This window comes from Myotis brandtii, unplaced genomic scaffold (genome assembly GCF_000412655.1).
Source record: "Myotis brandtii unplaced genomic scaffold, ASM41265v1 scaffold51, whole genome shotgun sequence".
Classification (NCBI taxonomy): Eukaryota; Metazoa; Chordata; class Mammalia; order Chiroptera; family Vespertilionidae; genus Myotis; species Myotis brandtii.
The window spans coordinates 3604461-3612124 of NW_005369442.1; positions in this window are offsets into that span (position 1 = coordinate 3604461).

A 7664-nucleotide genomic window follows, 5' to 3' on the forward strand; every position below is an offset into this window, starting at 1 on the left:
TTTATTTTTCTATATAAATATATAATGGAATGAGTAGGGCAAAGGGGGAGAGAAAGGGAGAGAGAAAGGGAGAGATCTAGGTTCATGATTTTCAAACCTTTTGACCTTGTCCCTCGCTGGGAAGTACCTTTTACCTCATTACTTTGTATACACATGCACACACACAATCAAAATTTAAGTTTCAGAAACTAATGTGTGCTTTTCTACATTGAATGCACTGTGATCTCTACTGTCTACTCTTGCATTCCATTCCATTCCATTCCATTCCATTCCATTCCATTCCATTCCATTCCCTTTCCAAGACGAGATCAATCTGAATGAATGTCTATGGACATTCATTTTCTTTCCTCTTAGCTTAGTAGAGGGTTGGCTCAGTAGGTCTCAGTAGGAACAAGAGGACTGTGCTCTGGAGTCCCTATCACTTCCTGAAGCAGGAAGCCCCTGTGTTACATGTTGCTTCAACATAGGTATGTGGGATCCTCTCTTCTGATTCATTTGCTGCTTGTATCCAGTCTAGTCAACTCAGGAGTTTGGTGATCTTATGCATACTGCTCTTTATGTACTTCTCAGTCTTCTCCCTATAAGTCCTATTCTGTCTTTACTTTGCATGGGGCTTGAGATATATGTTTGTGCTCACACCCCCCTCCCACCAAAACTGAGAGACATATCAGAATTGGCGGGAGGGGGTGTTTTAAAAAAGCTCAGCAAGTACCTCTGCCTTGTGCCTCCCCACTCCCCGATGAGAAGCCTGTTGTAGAACAGCAACAAAACCCTCACTATTTGAAATGGGAGGGAGCCTCTTCCACTCTGCAGCTGGGTTGTTCTGGCCAGAGAATGCAGATATGACTCGGAATGGGGAAAACTATGGGGCTTTGATGGGGGTGGGTTCAGAAGCAAAATGGGGGTTTTGAAAAAAGTTCCCCTTTTTCTCTTGCCACCTTAAGTGCTTTGGGGAGGTACCTTGAAAATATGTGTCTTAACCTTGGCACTACTGACATTGTGGGCCGCTGAATTATTTGTTGTGGCCTGTCCTGTGCATGGCAAGATGTTTAACAGCATTTTTTGGCCTCTATTCACTAGATGCCAGTAGCACCCACCCCTCAGGTGTGACAACAAACTGTCTCCAGACATTGCCAAATGTCCCCAGGGGGCCAAACTCCTCCTCAGTTGAGAACTACTGCTTTAGATGGACCCTAAACATCATTAGTCTTTTCCTGTGTCCACATTATGCTGTGTTCACATTATGCTGTGTGTGTGTGTGTGTGTGTGTGTGTGTATAAGAGCCTCACAACACTTGTACTTTGAACACATAACAATGTCAAACACTTAATATTTCGACTTGTTATCAATTCTGTGGACATTACATTTCCCCATGTAGATGTTTAACATATTTTTAGAGTGGCCACTGAAAATGGTGTAGGGACACAACTATTTCCCCCCTTTCATTGTCAGTGGGATCACTGGGGAGAATACTGTTAGGAAGACATACTAGGTAATGGAAAATGGAGGTTCGACTGGGTATTGATTAAAGAGCGATGCTTTCATAGTAAGTCCATGATGAACTCCACACCTTATTAATAAATAAGCATCAATAAAGCATATTAAGAAATCTTAGGTATTAACAAGGTAAAGTTAACAATAGAGTCCACAGTGAGCCCTTTAAGAAATGAAATACAGAAGAGTTCATGTAGTATCATTCAAGATACACTGTCAATTGAGCATCAGCCTGCCCCACTGCTTGCCCTGTTCTTTGCTATCTTCCTCCCAAACAATATGTGCCAGGAAAAGAAATGCAAAGTACTTTAACCGAAACAAAACATAAAGAAGGAGAGGAAAGCAACTGGGAAAATAAGAATCATACCACATGGTCGCAAGCTTTTGGATTCCCTGGTCTTTTGAGTAGCCCCTGCTGTGCTTCTCTTCTATCAGAGCTACTGTTAGCTGACGGGGGAGGGTGGGGAGGGCTTTTGCCAGCCTTGAGAGAATCACAGAATCTCTCAGAGGGAACGGAATGTCTTTTGTATCCAAGAAACAAACAGTAGTTAGCTTCTCAGCATTTAATAGCCAGAGCGATGTGGATGTGAAGCTTCCCAGAGAAAGCTGAGAACTATGGTAAACTTGCCTGTGAAACCTCAATTATCGAGGCTGTTGGGCTTCTAGAAAAAGAAACAAATTGTTTTTGAGCAGAGCTGTTTTTCTTTCTTTCATTGTTCCTTCCTCACTGTCTTTTATTTGTATTCAGTGTTTTGGTCCCTTTGCTTTATTAAACAGGTACATGGGCGTGTGTGCACACAGGCACATGCACACACAGTGACATTCCTGCTGGACCTTTGTTTCCTTTCCCGAATGCTATGGAAGTGGAAGGACAGCCTCTACTCACATTCTCGCTGCTTGAATGAGCTCTAGCTTATCAAATGTCTCTGTCTCCACTTGGCTCACTTTTGATCTCTGTTACAACAGAGAGCAGGAATTTGAAATATATTTCAAATTAAAATTTTAAAAATAGGTTTTTTAATAGGATTTCTTTTTTTTCCATTATGAGAGCATTACATATGTATGTTAGAAAAATCTGAATTTAAACAAAGAGAGTGGGAAGGAGAAAGGGGGAAAATAGAAAAAGGGGAGAGAGATCTGGCCAGTGTGGCTAAGTGGTTGAGTGTCAACCCATGAACCAGGAGGTCATGGTTTGATTCCTGGTCAGGGCACATGCCTGGGTTGCAGGCTCAATCCCCGATAGGGGGCACGCAGGAGGCAGCCGATTGATGATTCTCATCATTTCTCCCTCCCTCTCCCTTCTTCTCTCTGAAATGAATAAAAACGTATTTAAAAAAGGGGGGGAGAGCAAAAGTGTGAGCTCAAAAGAGAAAGAGAGCTCTGTGCTCCTGCCACCCAAAGGTGGCCAACAATAGGCTTCTGATCAGCGTTATGTAGGATCCAGTACAATGTTTTGCAGTGAAAGCCTGTAAACTTCATAAAGAAGGAAGAAGTTTAGCCTGCGTTTATCTTTGTTTTCTTTGTATTTTAGCAGAGCTGAGCACAAAGTAAAACTCTATAAGTATTGTTGTATGTTAACCATTTTAACTCTAATCTTATGTTACTCAAAACATGCTGGTGAATGAAGAAAACAGGCTTGTAAAAGAAGTGAAAACGTGGATCTAGAATGCTGCCTAAGTCATTTTGGCTAAACCTCTCATTTTAGCGATGAAGGGCCTGAAGCTCCAAACCCTGTAGGAACTTGCCCAAAGTCTAACAGTAGCAGAGCCAAGACAACCGAGTTCTGTGCTTTCATACTCAATCTTTTATAATCTAAAATCCCTGTGACTGAGGTTTCTAAGAAGAGTCCAGTAATATTTGTTTATTTTAAATCATTCTTCTTAATTTAACCTCAGGTGTGTTTGAACATTTATCTTTGAATTTCTCTATATCATTGGTTTGAGCTCCAGTCCTGACAGTGAGTGCCGTTCATTCCTGGGACTTAAAAATATTTTTATATGCCCACGCCCTTATTCAGATTTATCGATTCAGAATGTCTAGGATGTGCGCATTGATATTTTAAATGAATTTTCACAGGTGAAATGAACATTCAGTGGTATTGATCTCAGGTGGTATTGTGACATTCAGTGATGTTGGGAACAATTGCTCTAGATCAGTGGTTCTCAACCTTGGCTGCACATTAGAATCACCTGGGAATCTTTTTAAAATCCTGATTTCTGGGCCTCATCCTCCGGAAATTCTGTTTCTTTGTTACTAATGTTGTGGCCTCACCCCATAACAAAGAAACAGAATTTCCGGAGGATGAGGCCCAGAAATCAGGATTTTAAAAAGATTCCCAGGTGATTCTAATGTGCAGCCAAGGTTGAGAACCACTGCTCTAGATAATATACTTTTTTTCTTCCTTGACAGTATTTCTAAAGTCCATTTACATTCCTATGGTTTCTTCCAGACCTGTAAATTATTAGTATTAGGAGTTTCAATTTATAAATGGGAACTTATAGAAGCTATTTTTGAAGTTAATAAGTATTGATTTCCAGTATCTATTCTCCTCTTTTTCATCATTATAGATGTTTCTGCTATTACACAAGGCCACTCAGCAAAAGACCACAAATTCCCAGCCTTCTTTGCAATGAGGTTTGGCCCTGTGACTTGGTTTTGGCCAATAGGTTCTGGCCAATGTAAATTTGGATCATGTCTTTAAAAGGAAAGAAATTTGTCCTCTCCTTCCCTTTCTGCTGGAGAGCCACTATACCAACTCTGATCCAGACTATTATGTAACAGAGAAATAAACTTTTACCTTGTTTAAGACCCTGTATTTTTGTCCTTTGCTATAGCACTTCAATAAAATGTGTTAAGGCTGATAACATCTAAATTATAACACTAGATTTCCTGGAACTCATTTCCTTTATTATCCGTGGCAAAACACAGCCTTTCCATAATTGGGATCAAGTCTCATGTACTTTTTCTAATTCTGAGTCTGGGAATGATAGCTACACCTATTTACTCAATAGCTCTATGTTGATCAATGCCTGTCTGTCAACACTAAAATAGAAGAACAGGGAGAGACAATTTCATTCTGAGACAACTGTATTAGCAAAGTGACAGAGTCACGTGACTGACACTTGTTCATGAAAATCCATGTTCTCTTTTTCTGGAACACACTGTGGATTACATCACCCCTTTTGCAGGAGTTAGATATGGCTACATGACTGAATTCTGATTCACTCTATTAGCTCATTGTATCTTCAAATCTCCTACCTGCCTCTGTACTGTTCGTCACTCTAACTTCCATTCCTGTTTTCTGCTTTCCTATTCAAGCTAACTTCCTTTGGAGTCTACCAAAATCTGTGTTCTCTACCTCATGCTTCCTCGGAATTGAGAAACCATTTTTTTCCTCCTGCCTCATCTCACCCTATCATAATATTCCAAACATGTCCAACATTCACTTACAGGTTACATTTAGAGTGAAATTGTTGCGTCAGAAAAGTAAGGTTGCACTAATGTGATTGCTTTCTGTTTCAAATTAATGTTTTCATTGTTCCTTCCTGTAGTATTGTTTTTACATACTTCTTATTGCCAGTCTTTCTTGGGCTGCATGCCATATTTCTGGCCGTAGGAAAAGTATGCCTGAAAGAGCATACAAACATCTTTTATAACATTCCTGTATCTCTGACAGCATAATGACAGCTGCAGTCTTTGTCTTTTTATTTGTTCTTCAGTTGTCCATAGAGTAGGAGCATATGTGTATTACTAACTTGGGCATCCTCTCCTATTGTCAGGTGCTGAGTATAGCATGTGTTGTTGGAACTGAAATGAAAACAGGGAGCAAATCAGTGAGTGCTCAGTAAATACAATGGCAAGTACAAAATCTGAAGCCTGGGTACCATTCCTGAAGGCTTACTTCTTTGCAAAATAAAAGAGTGACAGTGTAAGAAGGCACTCATGTTAATGCCCAAAGTACAGTTTTGGATGTCAAATGTTCATAAAAGTGGTCTTCAAAACAATTTACTTGCATACAATTTAATTTAGTCAGTGGACTTATTTTGACTCACTATTATCAGAAGAAACCTCAACTTGTTAATGTGACCCACATAAATTTAGTCACCATTTAGGTTTCCAATTTACTACCACTCTATTCACTGCATGCTTCTTTATTCACCTTTGCCTGATTATACCACCTGTGTTGGTTGGGGTAACACAAGATCCTCTAACAAGAATACTCAAAGTATATAGTGAGCTCAAACACAATAGAAGTTTATATATTTTTCACTCCTTGAATTGTGCAAGGGGGGTGCTCCTGGTGGGCAGGAGGGCTCTCTTCCATGAAGCCATTCATGGACCTGAACGGATGAAGGCTGTGCCATCTTTAACACACAGCTCCCAGAGTTGCCCTGGTCATCTTTGTTCCAGCCAGCCAGAGGGTGAAAGGGATGGAGAGTGCAAGTGAGAGGTTTCTGTGGACCAGCCTGTCAGTCATCACATCTGTTCATATTCCATTAGATGGAATTTTTAATCACATGGCCACTCTGAACCACACAAGAGTTTGGGAAGTATAATCTGGCCAAGTCCAGGAGGAAGAAGAAATGGATGTTTATGAACAATGGGTAGTCTCTGCCACGTGTCCTTCTATGACTCCATCCTTCTGTTCACACAACTTCTCTCGCCTATTAAAAATCTTACTTAGTTTTCAAGGTCCAGCTAATAGCAACTTCATTGTCGCAGGCCCTAGTTGCAATGATGTGTTCCTTCCTCTGACTTCCATTTTGAATCTCTGTTATAGCCTTTATTTAATTCTACCTTGTGTTCTGATTTTTTAAGACTTTATTTTTTTAAGAGCAGTTTTTGGTTTATAACAAAATTGAGAGAGAGTTACAGAAAATTTCCATATATCCCTGCCTCCACAGATGAATAGCCTCCTTTATTGACATCACTCACCAGAATGGTATACCTTTTATCAAGGATGAAAATATGTTGATACGTCACAATCACCCAAAGTCCATAGGTTACATTAGGGTTTACTCTTGATGTTATACATTTTATATGTTTGGACAAATGTATAATGACATATCAATCATTATAATATCATACAGGGTATTTCATTGCCCTAAAAAGTTCTTTGTGCTCTGCATATTCATCCCTTTTCCCCATCCCACCCCTGAAAACCATAAATTTTTTTTATTGTCACCATAGTTGCCTTTTCCAGAATGTCGTATATTTGAAATCATACAGTACAGGGTTGGGCAAAAGCAGTTTATAGTTGTTCATATACAATACAATAATTAATAAATAATAATACAAGAATAAACCGTGTTTTATATACTCACAACTGTAAACCTACTTTTACCCCACCGTGTATGTAACCTCTTCAGATTGGATTCTTATATTTAGTAAGTAGAGGCCCAGCATATGAAATTCATGTGCGGGTATGGTTCCTAGGCCTGGCCTGCGATCAGGGCCATCTTCCCTGGCTGCTGGGAGCTAGCCCCACCTCCTGAGGCCACCTACCCCCAGTTCCCTGGGTGACCAGAGCCTGCTGGCTGTGGGGAGGGACTGACAGGTTGGCTGTTCCCACCCACTCACTGCCCCCGCCCCCACTGTGGGTGGCCCTCTGTGTGTGGAGCGACCGGGGGAGCGGGGGCCTTGGCCTGGCACCGCCCGCATCCCCCCGCCCCCAGTTCCCCATTTGCCATTGGGCGATGGGAGCCTGCCGGCCAGGGAAAGGGACTGAGAGGTGGTCAATGCACCTTATAGTGACTGGTTGAGCAGTCGTTCTGGTCGTTCCGCTGTTAAGGTTAATTTGCATATTACCCTTTTATTATATTAGGTGTACTGGTTAATAATGTGGATTTTTTTTCAATAGATAGAGTTACACATATGTTGATATATATGCGGTTTGATATGTATGCTATTTTGTTGTATTGACAGCAACCTTCAAAACTTCATATGTCAAATTTGCTGAAGGCATTAACATCATAGATATTTTTACACTTAAAAATGTCAAATTTCATGCCAAAAAAAGAGCATTTGCGAGGAATTATAATTCATTACTTTATTTTGAAGAAAAGTGCTGCTGAAAGTTATCGTATACTTCGGGAAGCTTATGGTGAACATGCTCCATCTCAAGATACTTGTGAACGCTGGCTTAAATGCTTTAAAAGTGATGATTTCGA